Below are 26,374 nucleotides of genomic sequence, written 5' to 3'. Positions count from 1 at the left end.
TTTTGTTTGAGTTGGGGGCGGGCAAAGCAGGGGAGTATAACGACTTGCGTTCGCGTGTAGCGATGCCATTGCAGCGCCCAGAAGGGGCCTTTTTTTCTTTCTTCTTTTTATCTTTTTTCAATGGCATAGCTGGTTCTTGAGTCTGAAAGTTACGTTTTAATGGCCTTTATGGACTGAGTGTGAAACCTCAGTAAGCGAGAATGTTTGGGTTTTTACTTCGACGGGAATGACGCCGCCTCTGCAGGGAACCGACTTCACAACTTTGTGCTCGGTGGTGGAGCTGCATCGGTTGGTTCGATGCCCGGACCAGGCCGAATTCTACTTCAACTACGAAGTCTGCTTGTTGATGGCGTCGAGATGGGCCTCTTTTTAGCATTCCACCACATTTAGGTGGACGAAAACTGTTCATTGCGAGAGGCCACCCGGCTTTAGAAAGTCTGAGAAGGTATCTGCATGCCTGGTTACAACTCCAGCCAACGGGTCTTCGAGACTGCACAAGGAGGTTTCGCGCCCTCTGCTCAAATTGAGTGGCGGTCAACTGGGGACACATCTACGTATTTTAGTAGTCTCCGAGAACTACGGCTCTTGAAGCTCTTGAAGAACCTGCCATAGCGCCCTCCAGGCGGAGCCCGGCTGGGCGCGAGCCAGCAGGAGACAATCCTTGATAGTCTCCTTGAATCCTTCGGATAGTCGCACAGACGCCAGAGCTGCTACATGACGAAATATTCTGGCGACTCTTCTCAAGAAGCTGCCCACCGACCCACAAAAATAAGTGAACAAAACAGGAGGCACAGCTGTGCCTGATTTTGTTGAGGATATTCCGAGGCCTACGCTGTAAAATAATTTGCACCCTTCAGGATGTAAATTATTTTACATTGTAGGACCTAAGTTCTGCGTTGCCCCGAAGCCGGCTAAGGCCCAACTACTTGCACTTGTAAGAACTACACGGCCAACAAGGCCACCCTGCCCGATGCTCATCGCATCATCTTTGAGAACGTCGATGCCCTCCCCGGTGAACTTGAAGATGATTAAGGAACCTCCAGTAACCGACCTAGTGAAAGTCAACGGTCTGCGTGTTCGTTTGCTACTGTTCCATCTTTCGCGTTATTTCGTTCAAAGCGAGATCCATCTCGTCGCTAGGCGAGTACAAAGGTGTTTTTCTTTCTTTTTTTTTTCTAGCTTTGGATCACGAGGAGACGATTACCTTTTAACGCGAAAGCGTTAAGGGCCCCGTGTCGCATAAAATCCGGTGTTGGTGTCGGCGCCGGCGTCCCATGAGCGAAAATTATCGTATATATTTAGGTATATGTATACGCCACACCTTGCTATATGACACGCGGTATAAGGAAGTTATATGAGATTTTCTTTATTTCACCATTATTTACTTAACAAGAATGTACCTAAATTGCGAGAATATCGGGAAAAGAGCTGCATTTTGGCAGCTTGACTCGTACCTTGTCTTACCTTCTTAACAAGGTTATTCGTCGGCATTTTGAGAATGACAGCCCACAAACAAATGTCCTGAAACAAAACACCGCACGCCTTTCATGGGAAATATTCTCAGACTGAAATATTAGAAGTGCGAAACAATAACAGAAACCTGAAAATTAGGCAATTCTTGGGTGCGTCTGTGCACTACCTCCGGGATCGGCCCATGCAAGAGGCCGCGTTTCTACCAGAAAGCTCGCCTTCGTGCATAGCGTTCGCCGCCAGCGTTTCCCGGTAAACATTACGGTTACACAAGCTGCATTTGCCGGGAAGCGTCAGAAGCAGTCACGGATATTTTAATGCTATCGCGTTTCACTCTTAAAGGCGAAGCTTAAGCGTCCTCCAATTTTCCCACTTTCATGAAGATGCTGCCTTCAGCGCGCATCTCAGCCATGTATACTTAAGAGGAAGATTTAGCGCGGGAGCTCCTTTCTAAATACATGGAAACGATTTTTTATTATTTTGTTATTTAGGCCGTCAGTTCTCTTCTAGAAAAATTATTGAAAATCACAAAATTTCAAGAAACTCAACTATCAAGTTCGCCACTCAGCAACTCAGCAATAAAATATGAGATCACAATTCTTTAAACAGTACCTAATAATGCATCTAAAGCGGACAAAATTGGTATGTTATGCACCGCTCTGCGATATCATCATCATCATCATCACCGTCATCATCATCAGCCTATATTTATGTCCGCTGCAGGACGAACGCCTCTCCCTGTTATATGACACTAATTTGTGAGTGGGGCTTTTGCGAAATCTTTGCAAACTTTCTAACTTATTCACGTAAGCTGTTAATTCATATATCAACTTTTTTCCACTTGAGATACTCTAATAGACGCAATTTTCAGAAATTGCGATACCACTTTTTGTGCAGAGTTACGGATTTGTAAGCTTCGTGCTTCAATTTTTTTCAACCTTGCAAAATTTTCGGAAATTAAAAAAACAACAACCCAGCCACTAATTCAAAATTATGCTTCTACAGTCACTAGAATTAATTGTTTTCTTTCAAGTGCAACAGATTCATTCAATCAGTCCAAGGGTTCATTCACAAAAACATTTCTATGTTTTAACGGCGATAGCGTTAAGGGACCCCTGCGTCGTAAAAAAAATCCGGCGTCGGCGCCGACCATCGTTTGGCGAAAAATCATTCGCCATGCCCAGCGTTAAAACTTCGTCTTACACAAAAGATAGGTTTCTCACGTTCATAACATACCAGTCAGCAGTAAGAACCGACTTGAAAAGCAATTATGTCCCGGCGCGGCCTTCGTATCTGAGGAGGTTACAGGATCTACATTATTGAACATTAGACGTTTATGCCTAAGTGTAAACACGGGGCGAGCCGCCAATTTATTGACGCAGATACTGCGGAACGCGAGCGATAATCCGCGTATCTTTATGTGTTTCACCTTTTCTTTCATACATCATCGGAACGAAAGCGAAAGTCAAGTAGAACGGCGAACTTACGTAAACAGACCGCAAGATTGCCGCGCGCGAACAAAGGACGCGGGAACCAGACAGGAAAATAAGCAATCGTGCTCCAGGCCGAGTCGGCGAGAAAGACAAAGCCTATAATTGGCGGGTCAGCGCTCGCCGCTAGTTGTGTGCAGTGTTATGAAAGCCTTATACAGGCACCTTGCACCGGCCAGAGGACGCTGCGATCGACCCTTTCATTCATCACGCCAGTGTCGATCGTCGCTACCAGCCGCGAGGGGCTGCGAAGAAAATGAAACGACCTTCCAAACACCAAGAGACACTTGTGTCAGTGTTACACGGCGAGCTTTGTCCAGTCTAAAGCCCAAGCTTGGTACTGGGTGCGCGAAAAGTAACTGCGCAGCGAGAAAAATAAACAAAACTATTACGATAACTGTGAATGACATCGCAGTTTCACGCGCGATATGATGATGGCTCATGGCCTGTAGCTCGTCTCTTCGTCTGCTCGTGCTGCACCAAGCATGTTTGTTGACATTTTCAGTATCTCCTGTAGTGATCACTGCCTTAAGTAAAACTTCCAGTTTCAAGAACACCACTTCCACTGCACACTTACTTTTCGGACACGCAGTATGCAATTCTCGTGTTCTCGCGTTCGAAAGCAACCTTTTCATCGCGATAAGCGTTCCGAAAGCCGTCGCAAATCTTCACAAAAACTTCTTGCGCTTAGAATTGTTCGTAAGAGAAAATTCAAGCCAATCCGAATGCTGAACATATATTAGAAAATACGGATGGCCAATGACAAAGCGCACTTGCGAACGAAAAGTTTTGTCTATTTGGCGTCTGAATCGCATCATTCCAATTTTGCTTCATTCGCTCGCTAGGCTGTGTTATGGCGCTGCTGTCGAGTCTGGAGTAAACAGCTTCATGCGCACGGTGCCATGAATTCATGCTATATATCGTTCTACACATCATAGACGCGTGACAGACTCTCATTGTACGAAGTGAAAATCATCCGTAAATTGTAATGCGACCTGTTTTACTTTGAGAGAGCCGGTTAAGGGTCGGTATAACAGAGGCAACGAGGGAAGCTATATGTAACACGGAAGAGGTTCGAAACTTTAAATGGAGATGCACCATTGCGCGACGCAGGTATTCGCGGGATTGTAAACCGTGCTACGTATTGCAATAACGTCATTATATGTATCGAAGCGATAAAGCGTTGACAAATAAAAATTAAACGTGACGGCGAAGCATCAAACAGCCATTTAAAGAGACAATGCAACAAAAGAAAGAAAGAAAGCTCTAACGAAAGGGAATATATAGAAACAGGAGTCGAGCTCGAGAGAGCGTGGCATGGGTAAATAAAACGTGCAAGAGAGCGAGAAAATTGAATCATTCAGTAAAACGCCACAGACACCAATATATATATAAAAAAAAGAAATTGTCAAATCTTCCAACGAAACACGGTGTTCTCTCGCGTCCACCCGAACCTCGAAATACAAGCATTTATTACGTCATTTCTTTTCTTTCTTTTATTTTTTGTATAGCTTCGCTCCTAACGAAATGCGGTCACCACGGTAACGGGAAAGTTAGAAAGAAAACAAGGGCCCAGGAACACTGAAATTCTCGCGTGGAAATCGCGTAATAACGGTCACTCTGCCGGTGAACCACGTCGAGGCCGAGTTGGCGAACGACCATCTCGTCCCCGTTTTGCCTTTTCTTTCTCTTTCTCTTTTCTTTTCATTCTTTTTTTTTTCCTCAGTCCCTACCTTCCTTGTTGCTTCTGAAGAATGCGGCGGCATTCGTTTGAAGCCGTGTATACGGAGGGAGAACGCGCTGCCGAAGCGGGCTCAGCACCGAAGGGCCCCAAGCCGGAAACAATCGTTTGCGAAAAAGCTTAAATTATTATCGGTTCTTCTGCCACTGTTGTTGCTCATTTGAACCTCCTCCTTGTTCTTCCGTTCCTTCATCTTCTACCTTCTTCTGTTCCTCCTCCTCCTCCGCCTTTTCCCTCTTCTTTTCTTTTGTCTTTCGTTTGTTTTTCAACAAGCATCAGACCAAGCCGATGCCTGTCTACGCTTGTTCACCATTGGTCCCGCTGTAATTCGCTCCGAATCAACACTGATAAAACACGAGCTGTTTGTTAGGCCCTGGAGCACGGTTATTGAATCTCATGCTACTGTATTTAAAATGCGATCTGCAGTTATAGAAACTGTACCTCGTGTTAAGAGCTTAGGTGTTCTGTCTGTGGAACACGTGCAGTTGAATGATCATGTTGATTCTGTTGCAACAAAAATTTTAAGAATGGTAAGTAACCAACCGAAGCGCAGGAATGCGTTTCCTAAGTGTATCAAGAAACTATTTTATTACTCATTGTTTTACTCCGTTATCAAATATTGTTTGCTGGTGTGGGGAACGACTTCATTTTCCAACACCGAAAAACTATATACAATCCAGAAACATGCTGTACGCAATATTGCAACGCTGTGTTCGATTCACCCTCCAAACCTATTTTCAAGGCATGCACTTAACATAACCATAACAGAACTGTGCAATAACGAGTTGCTTAAAAGATATAAATTTAGCGTTAAGCGAAATGCCTTTCTTTTTAAGCTATCCAAGTTAAAGCATAAAACGTACACATGCGATTCCCGAGCAGCTGAAGATTGATTATGGTCGACAAGTGCTTTCTTATCGATTACCCTTTCTATTAAATTCGTGCAATTACTCTGTCCTTTAAGGGAGTGATTTCTGTTTGCTTTTTTTCTGTACAATGAACCTTAGATTGCTATTTGTAAGATAATTTACCTTTTAGTTTTTCCTACAGGATTGTCCCTTGTTGTTGCTGGATGAATAGCTACTTTGTAGCTATTGTTATGTATGTTCGTGTAAGCCAAGCGTTTTGTAGGGGGCGTAGACCCTCGTCAGGCCTATGGAAGGCTTCTTGTCTACGGCCCCATCTACATCTTAATGATGTAAATAAAAGTGTCTGTCTGTATGTCTTGTGTATTCTTATGTTCCTTCGACTACTGCCTTCTTCCTCTCTTACTTTGCCTTCTGTCTTGCTTTTCTGTTCTTTCGTATTCAGCCTTCGTCTTCTGTTCATTTGCCTCGTTTGTTTTTCTTTTCCTCTTTCTGTCGTCGTATTGTTCTTCTGTTCCTTCGTCTTCTGTCTTTCTCTTCTGTTATTTCGTCTTCTGCCTTCGCCTTCTTACGTTCATTTGTCTCGTGTATTCATTCTTTTGTTCCTCTTTCTGTCTTTCTGTTCCTTCGTCGAACTCCCGAACAGCATGCCACAACTACGCCAGCGGCAAGATTTCTAACAAAGCTCCCCACATACTCCACACAATACAAACACCAACCCCTTATATCGAGTCCTATGGACTCCGGGTCACGAGACTCTACGCGGCAATCGGCAGGCACACGCCTGCGCCCGAGGGCAGGCTAACCGCGCACCGCAGATAGAGGTCCTGGTTGCGACTACCCTGGAGCTTTTACCCTTTACCTGTAATCATATCCAACAGCACTATAGATTAGCTCACCGTACCCTACCACCCCCACACAAAACACTCATTCGCGAAGAGGCTATGGTCTGTCGAAGACTTTAGAGTAATAGTTATCCCAATCTTAGCCTATACCATGCCATTCCTCCCCCTATATACTCATATAGACGAACTCACTGTGGTGAGAAAACGCCTCCTTATATCGAAAGCTGTGGGCATGCGCACATATACCCAATTTAGCGGCCATTCTCAACCCCATCCCTGACCAGTGGGAAGCACCGCTGACCATCTCAGATCCGCAAGACCAGCTCCGGCTGGTAGGGCTGGCACAGCAGGCAGTTGCTGCTGCAGGGCTTGTGGATTGAGGAGCCTTCCAACCGACGAGCGAATAAACTCAACCAGCTTCAACGCTTGTTCTCTTTTCAATAAATGTATTGTACTACTACTACTACTACTACTACTACTACTACTACTACTACTACTACTACTACTACTACTAGTTCAGTTCCTTCGTCTTCTAGGTTTATCTGCTGTTCGTTCGTCTTCTGCCATCGCCGCCTCATGCTGTATTGTTGCTGTATTGCTGCGTGTACTGTTCCTTCTGTTCCTCTTTCTGCCCTCGCCTTGTTCTTCTGTTCCTTTTCCTGCTCCTCTTCTTGCGTCTTCTTTTCATATATATCTTGTTCATCCGCTACTTCATCTCCATCCTTTCCCTCTGTTTGTTTGCCTTGTATTAATGTATATTTTTATTTTATTGCGATAGCAATTATATGGACACTCAAAGGCAGATTTCTGCCGTCGCCGTCGCCGTGAGGTTCCGTATGACGTCAATGGAGATGAAATCGTCGCCGCGCGCCGAACGCTGTATGTGCGAGTGAAAGGGCGCGAGGGGCGCGCGCTTTCACGGGGAGTGAACGCACGGCGGAGAACAAACGCGCGTTCTGCGCCGTGCTCGCTTAAGGGCTGCAGAAGTAGGCGTCTCTTTCCTCCTTTACAATCACCATATATGCAGAGCTATAGGATGCTATGGTAGAGCAAACGCGCCTTCTTCCGACGCGCGAGAGGCCGTGGCGGAGGGGGGGGGGGGAGGGGGAAGGAAGGGAGGCGACGTTTAGCTGAGGCACCAAGTGCCTATTTATATCAGAGGCTCCGGCAACAGTCACCAACGCCGCACGCATTTTGAGCGAACGCGGGCAAAACGCCGACGGCGTCGACAACAGTTCTGCGTGTTGCCGGTGCTGCTGCATGTCCAAGTTTATACAGCTGATAAAGCTAATATCATTTACTCCGTATAGCTCTCTACAAATTTGCTATCGCAATTGATGCTTCGCCTTGCAGGTGAAACTGCGACAACTTTTTTTAACATCTCACAATAAAAAAGAACTACAGTCACTGTCATCTACCCGCTCACTGCCTATTACTTAAGGAAAGAGAGAGAGAAACAGCAAAGGGGAAAAGGGGACGATTGCGCAAGGGCGCTATGAATGAATAATAAATACAGCCGGGTGCCACTCCCTCTTCAAAGGAGCACGCCCGTGTGGCGCGCCGGTGAGAAAATGCTTGTCGGCGAAGAAAAATGGTTAGTGGCTCTCCTGACGCTTTCACGCGGCTTAGAAACCTTGTTGTCTTTTTCTGCAGCTTTTCTTTCTTTCTTTCTTTCTTTCTTTCTTTCTTTCTTTCTTTCTTTCTTTCTTTCTTTCTTTCTTTCTTTCTTTCTTTCTTTCTTTCTTTCTTTCTTTCTTTCTTTCTTTCTTTCTTTCTCATTGCTGCACCTTCTTATGTAACACGCTTTTATTGTTTCCAGCAGTTCTCAGAAAGGGAGAACGCCTGTCTTCGACGGACCTACATTACGATAAGTTAAAGCGTTTACGGATTCTGGTTAATTTTGCTAGCGTACGTGTTGCGACGATTCGTTATCCCTAATGGACAATACGCGCCGCTTTGTGCCGTGTGAACTTAAAGTAATGAAATGACTGCCAATGAACTGAAATTAAGTGAAATTTATATAAGAGAAGAGAGCGGCTCTCAGCCGAGAGGCGCCTGATGTTCTGTTCAGTTATTAATGTCTGTCTCAAAACTATAGCTCAGCGATCGATTGAATCGATTGACGCTTTAATCGCTGATAGTGAGCGAGCGTTGAACAAAGGGCCAGGATAAGAATGGTTGCAAGTCCTTTTATGATAAGACTTCCAGAGAACTTGAACTGCAGCTCCTTTGCCTCCGCAGCTGGACTAATGATTGCAGCAACGCGAAATGCTTGATACGTCCACTCCCCATGAGTGTTATTGATCTGATATTAAAGTAAACTGTCGATTCAAATAGCGCATTTCTTTTCTGAGGATTTATGTACATAAATCACCAGTTTAACTTTGTTTACCTACCCATATTTATGTCCACTGCAGGACAAAGGCCTCTCCTCCCTGCGATCTCCTGTCTTGCGCTAGCTGATTTCAACTTGCGCCTGCAAATTTCCCAACTTCATTACCCCACCTAGTTTTCTGCCGTCCTCGAATGCACTTCCCTTCCCTTGGCAACCATTTTGTAACTCTAATAGTCCACCGGCTGTCCATCCTACGCAATACATGGACTGCCCAGCCACATTTTTTCTCTCTTAATGCCAATTAAAATATCGGGTATCCCCTTTTGCTCCCTGATACACACCGCTCTCTTCCTGTCTCTTAACGTTAGGCCTAACAGTTTTCGTTCCATCTCTCTTTGTGCGGTCCTTAACTTGTTCTCGAGCTTCCTTGTTAACCTCCAAGTTTCTGTCCCATATGTTAGCACAGGTAGAACGCAATGATTGTACACTTTTCTTTCCAACGACAGTGGTAAGTAAGCTTCCACCTTACGTACTTAGATCTATGGATCCAAATAATCGGATAACTAATACATTAAAAGGATCCGATTATTCACGTTAAACATTTCATCGATGACCTGGCCTACTCAAAGTATTCGCTTATATACGCATATCTACCGCCATGGTGGCTCACTGACTATAACGTTGAGCTGGTGAGCTTGAAATAGCGAGCTCGATTCTAGGAAGTGGTGCGGCCGCACTTCGATTAGGGGGTAATGCGAAAATGCCCGTCAGGCACTTTTCCGTGGCTCATTCTTTTTCCTTGACGGTCTGTTAACGCGTTTAGGCATCTACAAGTTGAGTTTGTATTTACATGTTTAATGTCGGAAAGACATGCTGTCTCGGTAGAATGCTGCTTCCAAAAAGATCACCTATATGTACATCCAAGAAGCAGGCTAAGTCCTATGCCTTCCCCGTTCAAAGCAATATGTCAAGCTTTAAATGTTCTTTTTTCATTCCTTCAAGACGTTGGCTCGAGAGAAAACATTTAACCTATTTACACCATCACCATTATCTCACCTGTACGTGCTATGATAATAGTTTGTACTAGCCAGCTAGCCAGCAAGGACGTCCTACTATGATCATATACTTTCCTGCCTTTTTTCCACCTCGCTCTTCTCATTCTAGCGTCCTTCTGTTTTGTCCCCGATCCAGTTCCCTCGGTAGAGTATAACATGTAGGCGCTTAAATTTAAGCCGGCACAATTCTCTTTATGTCATTTAAAGAGCTTTCTGTCGTTTCTCCATGTTCAACGTTTACAATTACGGGCCTATCGTGAAATTTCAATGCGATAGCATTGAAATACATGGTAGCGAGACATCCAAGTCAGTGTTGTACCCAGGTTTGTAACGCGTGCCAACCCTGATACTATAGTACCCGATATGTGTCATCGAAAGTGTTTTAACCCTTAAACCACTAATTAAGCCCGAGAGGTACGTACTCGTCCTAGCTGTTTATACCGAAATCGGCAATGGCGAGCCGTACTCGTCAGGGCCACAGCTTCTTGATGATTCGCCTGCCGGAGACGAGCCGCGCTCGTCAACTCAGTTCTCGCCGTGCGTTTGAGTTCAGGTGCATGCGTGAACATTTTCTTCGATGCACTCGATTCCTTTCGTTACCATCTATCCAGATAATTACGTTCGAGCCTTACACGTGCGTTGAAGGAAAGCCTCTTTTTCAGAGAAGGTGCCTTGCGTTAAAATTTCGGGTGAATACAAGTAAACCGCCCATTAAGTATATTTGTCGAATCCGTATATATATATGCAATTATTTAATGGAATAAGAAAAAGTGGGAAATTTTTGTAGACTTTTTTACGAAAGAACTTGGGAGGTACATGGCTAAGGCGGCATTATTATGTATACACACAGAAGCTTCGTCTTCATCGACGGATCAACTAGCGGGGTGAGAGTGGCGGAGGGGCCAAAGAGGAACAGCGGACTGACATGACGTAGAGAGGCACGTGACAGGATGAGCGGCGGTGGTTGCGCGCCTGTGGGGCTGGCGCGATGTTGTCTACAACACTGCTCTGTTTGGAGGTGGTCTCAAATACGCGATAGTTTTGACTTGCATAAGCGTACCTATATGTGTGTGTGTGCATGGTAATAAAGCGATAGCTATGGTCAGCGTGTAGTGAGTTCTGTAGCGACAGCTGCATGATATGTAGCGACGGGTGTGGTGCATGTGTATCGCGTTTAAGAACAGCGAACAAAAAGAAAGTTGTCGTGCTGTTGTGTTTCATTTAACTATAGGCGGCGTCGTAATATCATATAGACAGCAGCAGTAGATTATAATGTCATGTATTAGCTCACAGATGACCATGACGTAGGGAGAATTCGGGTGGACGTCGGCAGATAGTCATCGAATGGTAACGGTAAGATCGCACAATCCCATCGATTGAGTGAAGCATTAGGACGTGTGCATTATTTATTTATTTATTTATTTATTTATTTATTTATTTATTTATTTATTTATTTATTTATTTATTTATTTATTTATTTATTTATTTATTTATTTATTTATTTATTTATTTATTTATTTATTTATTTATTTATTTATTTATTTATTTATTTATTTATTTATTTATTTAGCTGCTTGCTTGCTTGCTCGATTGCTTGCGTACGAAATTAGAATTTTGATTTCCAGGGAGAAACGTTAAAAATTACGCTCACCTTGTTTCGATAGCACGTCCAACTCACACTAGAACTTGAAGTATATATCTTCGTAACTGGCTTCAAGCGGTGCGGAAGCCTGGCAGTCGCTGAAAAGCTCCAACGAAGAAGAAAAGGAAAAAGGCCAGCCGAGGAAGCGCTTCGCGTGTATAGTGACGTCCTCTCTCCCGGACCCATGTATCGCTAACGAGTCGCGCGGCCGCGTTTGTCATCGTCCCAGTATGCGCGGACCGCTGACCGCACAATCCCATGGACAGACGCTGTCCCTCGTGGGCTTGCTCAGCAGGAATAAACGCAAAGGCACGGCGCTGTGACGAGCTTCCCTGACATTACGGAATGCGGCTGAGCTTCCGAAGGGCGATCACCGCGGTGTCGTCTTTCGCATGGCCTTTCCGCCGTTCCTTCTTCTATACGCACAAGACGGGAGTTTCTCTATGCGCGTGAGTTTGACGTAAGGCCGTTACACAGAGGGCGGCAACGTCTTCTCTTTTCTACAATTTACCGATCGATACTGATGAGCTCCTATTTGCCACTGGGCCTTTAGGCAATAGTTCAGTGAATCTTAGTTCCTCCGGTCAAGCGACCTGTTTGACCGACTGTGACACTCCCGAGTTCCTTTGTGTGTGTGCGCGCGCGCGTGCGTGCGTGCGTGTGTGTGTGTGTGTGTGTGCGTGTGTGTGTGCGTGTGTGTGTGTGTGTGTGTGTGTGTGTGTGTGTGTGTGTGTGTGTGTGTGTGTGTGTGTGTGTGTGTGTGTGTGTGTGTGTGTGTGTGTGTGTGTGTGTGTGTGTGTTTTTCCTTATTTTTTAAATCTCCCTCTCTTTATATGTGTGTGCATTTTTGTTTATCTTTCTGTCTCCGCTTACCTCCCCAATGCAGGGTAGCAAACCGGATATCAATCTTCCGGTTAACCTTCCTGCCTTTCGCCTCTCATTTGTCTCTTTTCTCTTTCTGGTTGCGACTGCGGGGAAACAACGACGAAGCTTCCATTAGGTTGCAGGCTTCGATATTATATATACTTGTGAATCACCAACTTGTGAAACAGTTGCATATGTAACGGTTACGTACCATTGGGGATACCGGCCTAGAACATTATCCCGCTTTTTTTTTTTTTTTTTTTTTGTTCTTTTTGAGCATGAATGTGCGTCACATGCTGTCGAAATCGGCGTGCGCTCTACCTTTACCTTTTTTTGTCCCCTCTCTCTTTTACAAAAAGAATAAATCTGCTCGGCGGTCACGGAATAAACAGCGCAGACGACGCAGACATACAGGGTGTTTCAGCGAACACTTTCAAAAATTCTTAAACGTTGCCTGTGGCAGATAGCACAATTCTAGTTCATGAGCTGGCCTACTCGAAGAGGCGGACATTACTTGCTCAAGAAATTGAAATGTATAATTGAATAATTAACAAAAGTTTACTAATTAAGTTTTAACTAATTACCTGATGCCCCCTTTTGCAATTTACAATTTGCAGCCGTGGAGTTCGCAAGGCGGATCCACTTGGAACGAATTCTCGGTATGACACCAGTTTCGAGATATTATTTCCCGAACTTTGCGGAGAAATGAATTGGCGTTCCAGTTAGTTTCTTAACAAAACGTCGCTTTATGCATTGGAGCACAAAATTAACTGTAACGCCAATGCATTTCTTGCAAAGTTCGGGAATTAATATCTCGAAACTGGTGTCATCCTGAGAATTAATTCCAAGTGGGGATCGCCTTGCGAACTTTAAGGCGACAATGTATAAATTGCAATAGGGGCCATCAGGTAATTAGTTATAAACTTAATTAGTGAATTTTTGTTGATTAATCGTTTATGCATTTCAATTTTTTGTGCAAGTAATGTCCGCCTCTTCGAGTAGACCAGCTCATTAACTAGAATTGGGCTATCTGCCACAGGCAACCTTAAATAAATGTTGAAAATGTTCGCTGAAACACCCTATATATTTTGAGGGGGGTAGCCAAAGAAACCAAAGTTTATTAGCCCGGGCCACCCGAAAACTCGTCAGTTGCAGCCCGATTCTACGATACGCTACATTGCTGCAGAAATCAAAACTCGTTGTAGTTCTTTTTTTTTTTTTTTCGAGGGCGTTCCGTGGCAGTGAAGCTTGCCTCACAACTTTCATTCTTCATTATAGGCTCTTCATCCGAAAGAGGCGTCGCCCTGTTCTCACCGCAGGGAGTATATACCCGGCTATGTGAGCGCTGTCACACAGTTTGGCACTTTTTTTTTTTTTTTTTTTTACGCACGCCATCCTATTTCGCAGCGCTTCCACTCGCCTTTCCGTCTATTGTATACGGCCTCCATTGAACCTCAGCGGAAGCATACAAAACACCGCATAATGCCACTCGACTTCCGCAAACCCCGATCCCACATTGCGGACGTTTAAATCGGCCGAATTCCCCCACACGATGTTCAAGGGACAAGACACAGGAGAAACAGAGCGAGAAATGTTCTCCCGACTCTACACGCCACGGAAGAAATGCCGGATTAGCCGAAGTCGAACGCACGGGAAGTCCGCAAAGATCGCCCGAATACCACCCGCGTCGAAGCGCAGCAGCTCTTAAGCCTAAGAAGAAAGAAATCCCGATGGGCGTACAACAGTGTCGCCCCCAAGCGGTTCTCAACGACAAGTCTTCATGCTTGCTGCCACTCGTCCGTGCGAACGGGGCGATGGGCGGGTAGGGAGGTGAGCCTACCTGCCTGCCTGCCTGCCTGCCTAGCCTGGCTTGCCGTAAGCGTGGGAATGACCGATGCCCAGAACGTTCGTCAGCCGATCACGCGACAAAACGTGACGGAACAGGGCGAGCGTGCACCGTGCCGTCCTCTCTGGTCGAACGCAAACACGCGTATACATACTCTAGCGTACGACGTGTACGAACGGAGACCAGCGGCGCAAGCTGGAGGCGCACGCAGTCTTCCGTGCTCGCGTTGTTGCAACGACGGCTTTGGTCCACACACGGGAGGGACGACGACGATGCGGATGAGTGAAAACGGCTAGCTCGCGCCTCAGCCTACGCCGATGGCGGCTGGGCTGATTGTAGACGGCTCCAGCTGTTGAACTGGTCTTCGTCATGTCTGTGTACGTATGCGAAAGAGCGCGGACCGCTCTGACCTCAAAACGCACTGAAAGAGAACCACCGCGTTGTAAACAACCGGCTGAAACCAGACATGAAAGCGAGAAGCGCGATCAGTTTCGTGTATGGTGTTAAGCTGCCAGTGATGAAGTCGGGTTGCCGCGGCCCTCATAACTAACCGGATGGTTGCGGATGCTGAGAAAATATCGGAAGCTGTATGAGAAATGGTTTGTACGAGCGAAGCGCCGTAATCACGTCTATATGGCACATGAGAGACGAAAAGGTTAAAGGAACGCTGAGAAACATTGCCGAGACCACGTTTCCTTACAGTGCAAGTTCGTGTATCGGTGGCAGGTACGCGTAAGCATTGCTGGACTGTAGTAATAGCCAGAGGAGAGGGCTGGCTATACAAGTGAGGAGGATCACGGTAGTAGAGCACCGTAACATATAGGGCAAGGCTAGCAAGGTCTTCGTAAATCAATAGGAACACAGAGCCGAGGCAAAGCACTACGTCGCCGGCTTTTTCAACAGTGAAGCGTTTGTTTCAGTTTTCGTCATTCTTGAGGCAACGTACTTCCACGCATTCGGTGTAAGCCTTCGGGCGAGCGCGCAGCTATAGTACTCTCTCTCTCTCTCTCCCTTCTGTCATCCCCGTCCCCTAGTGCAGGGTACCAAACGGGACGTGAGTCTTGTTGACCCCCTTACCTTTTCTTTCTCGTATACTCGTATTCATTTCTCTTAAGTCCCACGCACGAATGACATTTGCGAGAATGATGCGAGGGAAAGCTGATCGACATCGGTCCGTGCGAAAAGCTATAATTCCTCCTATATCGTCCCTGCCCATCGCGTCAAAAAGAAAAGAAAATACCGAGCGGTGCGGCCCTTCTTCAGGGTCCGCGTTCACGAAAAACTTCTTACGCTACGATTGTTCGTAAAAGCAAATTCTATCCAATCCTCATGTTAGACATGTTATTACCGGAGGCGACTGGCCAATGGGAAAAGAGCGCTTACGAACGAAGAGCTTTGTGAACTTTGCTCCAGGTTTCAGTACAGCAAAGTTTTGGCTCGAAGTTTGTAAAGCATGACAGGGGTAGTTTTCTGTAAGAGTCCACCTATCCACTTCGGCTGTCGACGATTGGCTCCAGCTGCACGAGTGAGGAGGAGACTGGCTGGCTCCTTCTCGCTCGTGCTGCTGGAGACAATCGCGACAGCCGAAGTGGGCAGTCCACTAGGTGGATTCTTACAGAAAACACCTGCTGCACTGGCGCGGCGAGTGCTAACTACCAAATATCCCAAGCCGCTATTTTACTAGGTTGTTGATTTCGATTTCTTGGAACATGTACGGAAGATACGCACAAGCGAGATAGATCACATAACAAACGAACTGACTAGCTATAACTAGCAAAATTTGAAAAAAAAAATGCAAGAAGAAATATTTCAATAAGATAAAGAAGAATTAAGCAATGTAATCAATAAAATGGCACGATAATTAAAAAGCTATGTAGATAGAACCCACAGGTTGTAATCTATGTGAAGTGGTTAATAATATAGTGTAGTGAAGGATTGGAACGGTATAGTGGGTCGTACTCTTCAGCGCTTTGCTCGGGAACGCCGCCCATGCTCGGAGGCTGCTCCTATAGTTCCATCAAATAAACACTTTGACAATTGGTGGAGCGTGCTTTTCCCTCAAAACACCCACCCTGGAACTTCGATCCCGTACCCTGCCATCTACCATGCCTCAGGTACTATACTATACTATACTATACTATACTATACTATACTATACTATACTATACTATACTATAAACAATACTATAACTAATACTAAACAATACTTTAAAATTAAATGCGATGCGCACAATTGTATTTATTGGCATCCTGTGCAACATGTAATGTAATGCAAAATATGTATATGTTTGTGAACCGCACTGGTCACAACTTTAATCTCATACAATGTATGTTTATGGACTCCCCCGTTCACATGCCGAATGTTGACAGCAGTTCGTGCTAATGCACTGCGAAACGTCAATGAAGTGACGCCACGATAACGAAGGCGATGTTTGATGCTTGTCGAGGTAAGTATGGTGAGCAGAAGTGTGTGCAGTGCGAAGTACGACGCCAACGGGCACGTATATAACTTTTATTTTATTTGCGTGACCTATTCGATAACACAGCAGCAGCAGCAGTATCTGGCTCGGCATGCGGGGTCAGCGAAGGCGGTTTCTCTAGCAACGTAATTTGCTATTGATGTATACTCGTATAAATCTGTGAATGCAAATTGTAATATGGCTGCGCCCAAACTGTTGCAACTCTGAGCGATTGAAAATTCGGAATAGTAATCGGGAGCGCAAGATGACAAAGAGGAAGTTGAAGTAAAACTTCGCGCATGAAGTTGAAACGATGGCAAGAAAGAAGAAGGAAGTTGTCAATGGCTTCTTTTCCGTAACAAAAGAAGCTTGCCTTCTTGAAGTTAACTGAATAAAAAGACTAAAAGCCAGTAAGCTAACAGAATCGAATCGGTAGTATAAATCGCCCGTAGTGAGCATGAGCCATGGGATCAAATTACAGCAGAGCCTCATTATAACGAATTATGAGATATAATGAAGCAAACTCTAAAATTCATAAATCGTGTTCGCTAATACCAACAGGCATGCTTATACCTAATATATGATATAACGAAGGCGTTTTAGTGTCGGACGCGACTTCGCTATAACGAGGTTCACCTTATGTATAGCAACTATCCCAACGGCATTTCTTAGCGCACCGAGTAAGAGGCAGCGAGGAAAGAAAGCGTAAACTGGACGTGCGCGTCATTTCCCGATAAGAACCTTATATCCGAGAATTTCCTTTCACATCCATCAGAATTAAGCCACAAGGAACCAATAAACGAGGAGCACAATTGAGCGATGCGAAATAGGCGAGCGCTGGGAAACAATCCAACGGGAAGCGGCTCTCGGCCCCACGCAACGAGCGAATTGAAAATTCGAAGAAGCGTGCCTTGGGTCGTGCGCGCAGGAAGCCGCAGCAAACTTCTCGTCAGCTCCATTTCGACGAAGCGCTGTTGTTGTTGAACACCACTGCTGCTGCTGTGGCTTTATAGCAGGGGGGGGGGGGGGGGGGGGGGGGAGCTTCGGGACGCGTGAGCGTGGTGGCCCAGCCACCACGCCGACGGAACCGGTCCGATAATCTGCGCTCGGCTCGGCGATTCTTTTTGGTTGCATGCGCGGGGCAGCAAACCCCGGCCGCGAAAGGCACTGCCCTGCCCAAGCATCGGTGCGTTCGGCGATCATTTCGCACGGCCTCGATGGCTCGCGTCATGACGGGGCGAAACTGAAGGCTCATTTTCGTGTACGCGTCCCACCTGCAGGCGACAGTATATTTTTGCGAGGAAGCCATCTGCACTGTAATACCCGTTCATGCACCCCCGCCTCCCATTTTGTTTCTTTATCAGTATATTTGTTTCTTTCACTGTTTTATAATAAACTCAGAAGGGGGGGGGGCGAGAAGGAGGAGGGGGATGTGAGAGAGTTAGGGCAGTGCCGGAAGTCGTGCGAGTGGGAGAGGGGGGGGGGCATCCAGCCTTACCGGGATAAGTTTAGCAGTTACGCAAGCCAAGAGCGTTCAAGGAAGGATTAGCAAACGTTGCTTTAAGATGATACAAGCACGACGGCTGTAGCTGGACCTTGAAAAATTAAGTGGCTGTGGAGGGGAGCCTGGAGTTCAAGCAGGACTTTGATTTAGACGAGTTGGTTCTTAGCTTACTGGTGAGAACGCAGCATAAAAAGAACGAAGGCTAAGAATGCGCACAACACGGGACGAGCACTGTGAAGATTTCGGATAGAAACGGACAACCCCCCTCCCCCCCCCTCCCCCTGCCCCCGTATTGGAGACGAAGTACGTGCGAACCGAAGTCAAAGTCCTGATTAAACATATTCTACAATGGTGGCTGTTGAAAGCTTTCACTGCATTTGCTTGTCACGTCTGTGTGTTCTCTGCCTTTGTCGTTTTTGTTCTCCGTTCTCACCAGTCAGCCTGGCTTGCGTTGCTTGGCTGGCAATTGTGGGTTATGGGCATCTCTCGGGCTTTAAGCACAGCTGCAACTCGGTGTCTTGGAGGACATGTCAGTCAACAAGGCGTAGGACTCCTTTCCTATAATTCCCCGGCGGGCCCTTCATGGTTAACATATCTCTGCTCTGACAGCTGCGGTGAACTTTGCAGAAGTTGACCAGTATGTGAGATTAAGATGGATGGTGATCGTTATAGTGGGCGGGCCACCACTGAGCGCAAAACAGGGAGAAATTACAGAAATTAACGTCTCTCCAGTATGCAGCACAACGTTCTCGGGTGGCCCATGGCAGGAATCTCGACAGGTGCAAAACTGCATTCTGTCAGAACTATCTGCTCCTTTTGGAGCTTAAAGACAGTCAAGGAGATAACTACTAGTGGTTCCTGATGGCTCAAATGATGATGGCTAACCAACCAACAGCTAACCAACAGCGCAAGACAGGGGTAATTGGAGATCGCAGGGAGAGGCCTTCGTCCTGCAGTGGACATAAAATATAGGCTGATGATGATGATGATGATGATGAACCAACAGCACTCTGTGGCTCTTTGCCTATCAACATCCTCTAATGCCCAAACACAGTTCTGCGCATAATATAAAATGAGGAAAAACTTGTTCACCTTTATTTATGCCTATGAAGGTACATCTGTAAAAAAAGAAAGAAAAATAATGCAATGTGATTTTATTTGAGTGAAAACTTCATTAGTGTGGTGAATTAGTAATTGGTTTTCTGAACTATCCACAGCTGAAACTTCGATTCAGCACGCATATGGAAAATGTTAATATGAGCTTTGCGTTAGGTTTCCCACGCTGTAATCGTAAGTTTGAGGCATCCAACTTAGCGTAGCATAGATGGTACGCTGAGCGTTACAGGAATGTAGTCGCGTTTTGTTTGGCTATATAGTCCGGCCGTAGCTGTGCTTGAACTTTTCAAACATTGCAACTAATGCACGCCAGTAAACAGTGCAAAGACAAAAAGGGGGCGAACAAGTTGGAGGCGTAAATTGCCCAACAGCGAGCTAACGAGCTATCCCACTATAGATCAATTTAAGTCTTAACCACCGCGTAGCTGGCGTCCTGCTGTTGAACATGAGGTCGTGGGTTCGAGAGTCGGCCGCGAGGGCCAATATTTAGATGGGGGCGAAATGCAGCAATGCTCATGTAGTTAGACTTAAGTGACCGCTACATGACCTCGGGCGGTCAAAATTAGTGCAGAGACCTTCACTGCAGTGTGTCATAGCTTCAGTGTAACTTTGGGACGATAAAATCAATCAATAAACCAATCAATCCATTAGTCAGTCAGTCAGTAAGTAAGTCCATCAGTCAATCAGGAAATCAAGTAATCACTCGATCGATCAATCAGCCAATCAATCAAGCACATTTTTAACTTTCTTGGAGTTGAACAGACCATTGTGACTTAAGAAAACGAAGAACAGGCGTGACACTTCCTTGCGAACTATAAAATTAAGGAGTCACGCGTATGCGTTGCGACGAGCCCGTGACAAAAGAACTGCACGTGTCACGTCAGCTTTCTCCTCTTCGGGCCGACCTCTCTGCCTTTCTGAAAATAAATGTCCGCTCTCTCTCTCTGTTCCTCTTCGTGCCAGGGTGGCACTGGAAGATGCAGCAGACGTTCGGGAGACCCCCCTGCAAACACAAACACCGGAGCTACCTGCCTCCCATGCGGGTGCACGGGTGAGCCCGAGGCAACCCCCCCCCCCCCCCCCCGCACCCTCTTCCCCCTCCACCCCACCATCAGTTCTCTTCCCGTGATCTCCCTCCGCACACGGCGGCGGCTGGGCGCGCCGGCACCAAACGCCGTCACCTGGCCAAGGTTGGCCTAGGGCGTCCGGGCGACGCAACGCCGCCGCCGACGCCGCTTCGGACAGAACCACGGGGGCCGCCGTCGCCCTCTCTGGTGCCCCCCACCCTACCCTCTCAGCGGTTGCGGGAAGGTGGACTGCCGGCCCCTCTCGTCGGTCCCGCCGCCGGAGAGCAGGAAGACGCGGAGCAGCGGGCCGCAGGAACTAGCCGCTCCCCGGGGTTCTCTCTCTCGCACCGGACCAGGCGCAGCAAGAGCGACCGCCGGGACTCGCCCACCCTTCATTGCGCTAGAAGAGCAGCAGCGCGGGTGTGTGCGCGCGCGGCCCTCCCTTCTCGACACGCTCGTTGCCGCACCGCTTCCGCCGCGGCCGCCACTTTCGCCGCTTCCCCGCAAGGCTCGACGAGGAAGGAAGACGTCGACGACCCGCGCCGCGCCGGAGGTGGTGGTGCTACACGGCGCGGTGCATCGCCACAACGTGGTCGTCGTCGTGACCGCTGCAACGTAGAAGGAGCGGTTCTATTTGCCCACTTACTCTGGTACAGCTACTGAGGAAACGAAGATCGACGTCCTTTGAAGTGGTGGAACCATACCCGAGAAGACTCGAGTAAAATGGGAAAGACTCCGTAGAGTGTGTGGAAGTGCAGGTGGGAGAAGGTTGTTTACTTCTTCATATCTGCTGTCACGACAAGCGGAGAAAGGTTTCGCTATAGACTGCAGAGAAGGGCTTAAGCTACGGGTTGACATCTTGGACCGGAAGCATCCCCTTAACGCAACAAGACTGCTTTGTGTCAAGGGAAGCGTAGTTGCGAGCCGGCTTCTTCATTCCTGCTGCCAAGACCATCATCGAAGAGAACGGTTCTTCCAGAGGCGCCCCATCCTCTCCAGAGAAGGACTTGAGCCACTGGCCAGCACGTCTTAGACCAGAAAGACATCTCGTCAGCGTGGAACGTAGGCGCAAGTCCCGCTGTAGCTTAGGAAAATTTGCCAGCGGGCCATTGTTCGGTTTGCAGCAGTTGCACATCACGGGAAACCGTGGTAGTGAACTCCGGGCCACCGTCGAACGCCGTTTCCTCCTGTTCTGTGCCTTTAGCGGTGACAGCCGCAGCAGCTTCGGCTTCCTGTAAGTGTCGAAGCAAGGGTCCCTTTCATCTGAACACTCTTCGGGTCCTGGTGAACATTGAACAGCTGTCACTGAGTGATACTCTGAGGCGGTACCTCAGCGTGTTCTCTACTGCCATTGTAGTCCCCCGAGAATAGCAAGAACTGTGAAGTGAACCTGTTCAGTTTAGCTGAATTCCAGCTTTGGCCTTTCGTCATCTTATTACTAGAACGTTTTTCACTATCGCATCGTAGCGGTATTGTTCGGACGACTCCCGAGAGAAGCATCCATCTGCTAAACTCGTGGCTGTGCCTTATGCTCAAACTGCTGTGTCCGTAAATACATCTTTTGCGTGGTTGTGTGATTAACAACATCTGTGTACCAGGAAGTGCAACGACGATTTGTTGTAAACGCGTCGACTGTGAATTGTTCGTGTGTGGTTTCTTTTTCGGCTAACTTTACTAAGTGCGCCGGGAATATTCGTTTCGGCAGTTGTGCGCTCCACTTTCGTTTGTGGCCGACTGCATTAGAGTAGTGCGAGAACCTGATGTACCCGCACGTGCCTTGTGCTTCGTGACCAAAAAAAGAAAAGAGTGAGTGCATTCCGGAGACAAAAAAAGCGTCAGTAGTCGGCAACATGGATTACTGCTGAGGAATAACACACCACGATGAGGACGGAACCCGACGTCGAAAAGGTGAGTCGTTTTACTCAGTATGCATGGACTATCTATCACGTCTGAAATGGTTCTCCTTCTTCATCCTTTTAGTGTTACAGTCAAACCCGGATATATCGAAGACCCATATAATGAATTATTGTGTACAACGAACAGCAGTAAAATTTCCTTGAACTTTTTGTGTAACATTTTTATTTTATAAAACGAATTACACATATGTCGAACTTTATTGTGATCCCCTTTAGATTCGATATATCCGGGTTTGACTGCATTAATATTACCATTATTTGACACAGGAAAAATTCGACATAGAAAGGAAAGCGCGAGTGCTAAAAAAAAAAGCCTGCTTATTTGGGAATCTGGTTCGGGTTAATTAGAGATTCTGACGTCCTCGTACGACCCCTTGCACATTTATGATACGCATTGTCTTCGATATATTTTTTTTTCAAATGAACTCGGAAGTTAATTACGCAAACTATTCATCACTGATATAAAGTCGGATGTATGCGGAACAGTGTGGAAGCGGTTCAAACGATATTTGTACATGTTTACATGATTTATAATAATAATAATAATAATAATAATAATAATAATAATAATAATAATAATAATAATAATAATAATAATAATAATAATAATAATAATAATAATAATAATGTCTTGTCGTCAGCTTTCCTGGAAGTTGACACCAATTCGACCTAGACCATTGTGCAGTCATAGACGATGAAACAACCGCGAAGTGCGTTTCGAATACCGCGAGTCGACATGATAAACCCGGCGTGCAGACTCAGTATGAAAACATATCACGCCGCGTTACACCCTCATGCTCTGTACTTATAGCCGAGCAGAGCGGTTTTATACGAGAAGGAACTTAAGGGGGGTGGTTACGTACGTGAAAATATGCTGCCTTCAAAACTAATTGTGCATGGGAATTTAAGCGACAAATGAGTCTGTCACACTCGTCACTGTAACAGTCGGTAATAAGAACAGACTTGAAAAGCGATTCCGTAAGCTGTCTTCGTGTCTGAGGAGCATACTACGGATTCAAACAGTGATTTACACGACTGCAAATATTCGTACAGATGAATAAAATGACAATTTTAATAGAGCTTATACCTCAACACCGAAAATTTATATATTACCTTCCGCGTGACAAAACTCACGATTTATTCCCTACATGGCCGCGGAGCACTACTTTAATGTGCACATGAATATTACTTATTCATAATTTATTTATTTGTTTGATACATATTATCACCACAAATAAAAAGCCAAGGCATGACAGAGCGGGGGGGGGGGGGGGGGGGAGGATGCAACCAGACGCGCATAATAAAAGAAAAAGAAAATATACCATTTAAAAAACACCAATTTTTTGTAACACTGCGGTAAAGAAGTTACATAATCAGAATTAAAGTGCCTCAGAAATGCTGGCTTTTTCCTGTTCATGTAACTTCTGTACTACAGTGTGCTATACTCCACCTGTCGGCCCCTTCTTGATTATATTGTAACGTTCATGTGTACGAGTTTCTAAAGACGTTGTTCGCCACGTTCCACAGGATTTCAGTCGTCCAAAATAAGCACTCACGGATAACGCCCTTCGAGGTCCTATGCACTCAACGTGATCACTCTTTTTCGATTAGATCTTACTCCTTCCGCGGGCGACCGAAGCATTTCCAGAACAGAAACGAACGACACGCTCGTTAACAAACCCCGCGTTACCGGTCTTCGCTCATCGGCACAATTTGGGCCGTTGTTGGTCGCTGCGGGCCAAACAGCCCCCCCCCCCCCTCCCTCACGCAGCGGACAGACGGCACACAAGCCATTCATTAAACGTCGCTGACAACTCCGCTGCGGCAAGCGACACAAGTGCTGGGTTCACCATGCCGTTATGAGCGAGCAGGAGCGTACACCTGTTGGCGTTGCTCCGTGTACGAATTGGATCGCAAGCGTGCTTACGCAATAAGCGACAGCGAACGGAGCAACTTACCCCACTCGGACATAAGACGGTTTCCGCGTTCGTGACGGGACCGTTTGCCGCCCAGGTGAAAGCGTTCGCGCGCCAGCGTGAGATCATACCAATCGCTCATTGCATTTAGTTTTACTCGGTGTAGTTAAACCGTCATAACCAAGGATTAAAGTGGAGCTTCACCGCTCCACCATCGCGTGGCTCGCGCGAATTTTGTTATTCGAAATTCCCGAGATGACACAGCTACAGTGGTCCAAAAGCTCCATGCGCAGCCGATAATTAAGGTGAGCCAAGTTTTAAGGAAAATAAAGACGGAATTGAAAAACAGATGGTCTTGGCATCATGTCTAACGCCAGCTACTTCTCCTTGCTCCCCTCTCTCCCCCCTGCCCCCATCTTGCACATCCCGAACGAAGGCTGGCTCAAAAATAGCCGAACACTCCTGGAAAGCGATTCACTTTAGTAAAGGAATGATCCACTTGAAAGCGCTCGTTTGGTGCAATCAGGATGTTTAGATTGCGTTTGCCGTTCCGCTGCGTAATTCCGCAGAGGACAGAGCCGCTAACCAGCACATCTCTAGCGGTAGTATATATGGGTGGCTTATACGTGTGAGCCGATTTGTTGTGTCCGTGTTGTCCCCAGCTGTAGTCATGGGCGTCTTCAATGGCAAAGTGGGGAGAAAGAAGGCTGGGGAACAAGCACTTGACAACTACGACATCGATTCTAGGAACACTAGGGGAGAGATTTTGGTAGAATTCGCGGGAAGGAATAAACTCTAAATAAATAATACCTGTTTCAGGAAGCGCAGTAACAGGAAGTGGACCTGGAAAAGCCACAATGGAGAAACAAGAAGCGAAATAGATTTCAGACTCCCTGCCGATCCCAGCATAGTACAGGATGTAGAGGAGGAGGAGGAGGAGGAAAACAAGAGGTGAAAGGCAGAGAGGTTAACCAGATGAAGTGTCCGGTGGGCTACTCTGCACAGGGGGATGGTGTTAGGTAGGGTAAAGTGCAGTGACCAAAGGTTAGTGAGATCTAAAGTCGCTTTCAATTTGACGAGAGAAAGAGCAATAATAGTCAAGAAGAAGCAGGCCAACCTAGACGCAGTAAGGGTGAGGGCATACCAATTCAGGCTGGTGCTCGCAAACAAATATGCAGTTTTATAACAGGAAGATGCAGGTAACATAGAGGTAATGAATGAAACCGTAATTAGGCTGATTTCAGAAGCAGCAATTAAAGTGGGAGGTAAAGCACCAAGGCAACCGGTAGTTAAGCTCTCCCAAGTAACAAAGGACCTAATAAAGAAACGACAAAGCAATCATAAAAGTGACTAACTCAAGAGATCAGATAGAATTAGCTGAATTGCCAAAGCTGATAAACAAGAAGAAAGTAGGCGACATTCGAAATTATATCGTCGGGACGATTGAGGAAGCAGTAAAATATGGCAGCAGCATGAAATAAGTGAGAAGAAAACTTGGCATGGGACAGGGCAAGATGTACGCAGTGAAAGGTGAGCAGGGTAATGTCATCAGTAATTTCCATGATAAAGTAAAAGCAGCAGAATAAGTCTATATTTACCTGTACACAAGGCAGCCACGCAACCTTCAATGGAAGTAGTGATGAACAGGATACAGAGGCTCCTTCTACAACTAGCGATGAATTTAGAAGGGCCTTGCAAGACACGTCCCGAGGAAAAGCGGCAGGAGAAGATGAAATAATAGGCCGGGAGACGTTAAAGAACTGAAGAATTAAAGGCCCATCAGATTGCGTTCATTATTGTATAAAATGTTCACCAAGATAATTTCCAATAGAATCAATGCTACACCTGACTTCAATCAACCAAGAGAACAGGCTGGCTTCAGGAAGGGATATTTTAGAATGGATCAAGTCCATGTCACGAATAAGGTAATTGAGAAATCTGCGGAGTACAATCAGCCTCTTCAAATGGCTTTCATGGATTATGAAAAGGCATTTGATTCAGTAGAGATACCAGCAGTCATGGACGCACTGCGTAATCAAGGAATACAGAAGGAGTACGTGGTACTGGACAATATCTACAAAGACTCCACAGCTGGCGTACGAGCATACGTTCTGCATTAAAAAATGTATATCCTAGTAATGTCATATGATATATTGTACGTACATATATATATATATATATATATATACTCTCGTTCATATTCTGCATGACCGCATCGCCATTTATTCGTGAACTCGAATAA

General features: G+C 46.2%; 1 protein-coding gene across 1 annotated transcript in view; it reads left to right on the top strand.

Annotated features, from left to right (window-relative positions):
- The first annotated feature begins 20,644 nt into the window (after window positions 1–20,644).
- LOC119462121 (uncharacterized) overlaps window positions 20,645–26,374 on the top strand; it is a 107,122-nt gene continuing 101,392 nt past the window's right edge. Inside the window, 1 exon segment of the mRNA XM_049671953.1 lies at window positions 20,645–22,208. The gene's annotated coding sequence lies outside the window, so the exon portion shown is untranslated.

Source organism: Dermacentor silvarum, chromosome 8, assembly GCF_013339745.2.
Source record: "Dermacentor silvarum isolate Dsil-2018 chromosome 8, BIME_Dsil_1.4, whole genome shotgun sequence".
Taxonomy (NCBI): Eukaryota; Metazoa; Arthropoda; class Arachnida; order Ixodida; family Ixodidae; genus Dermacentor; species Dermacentor silvarum.
This window is presented reverse-complemented; position numbering and strand designations above follow the sequence as displayed.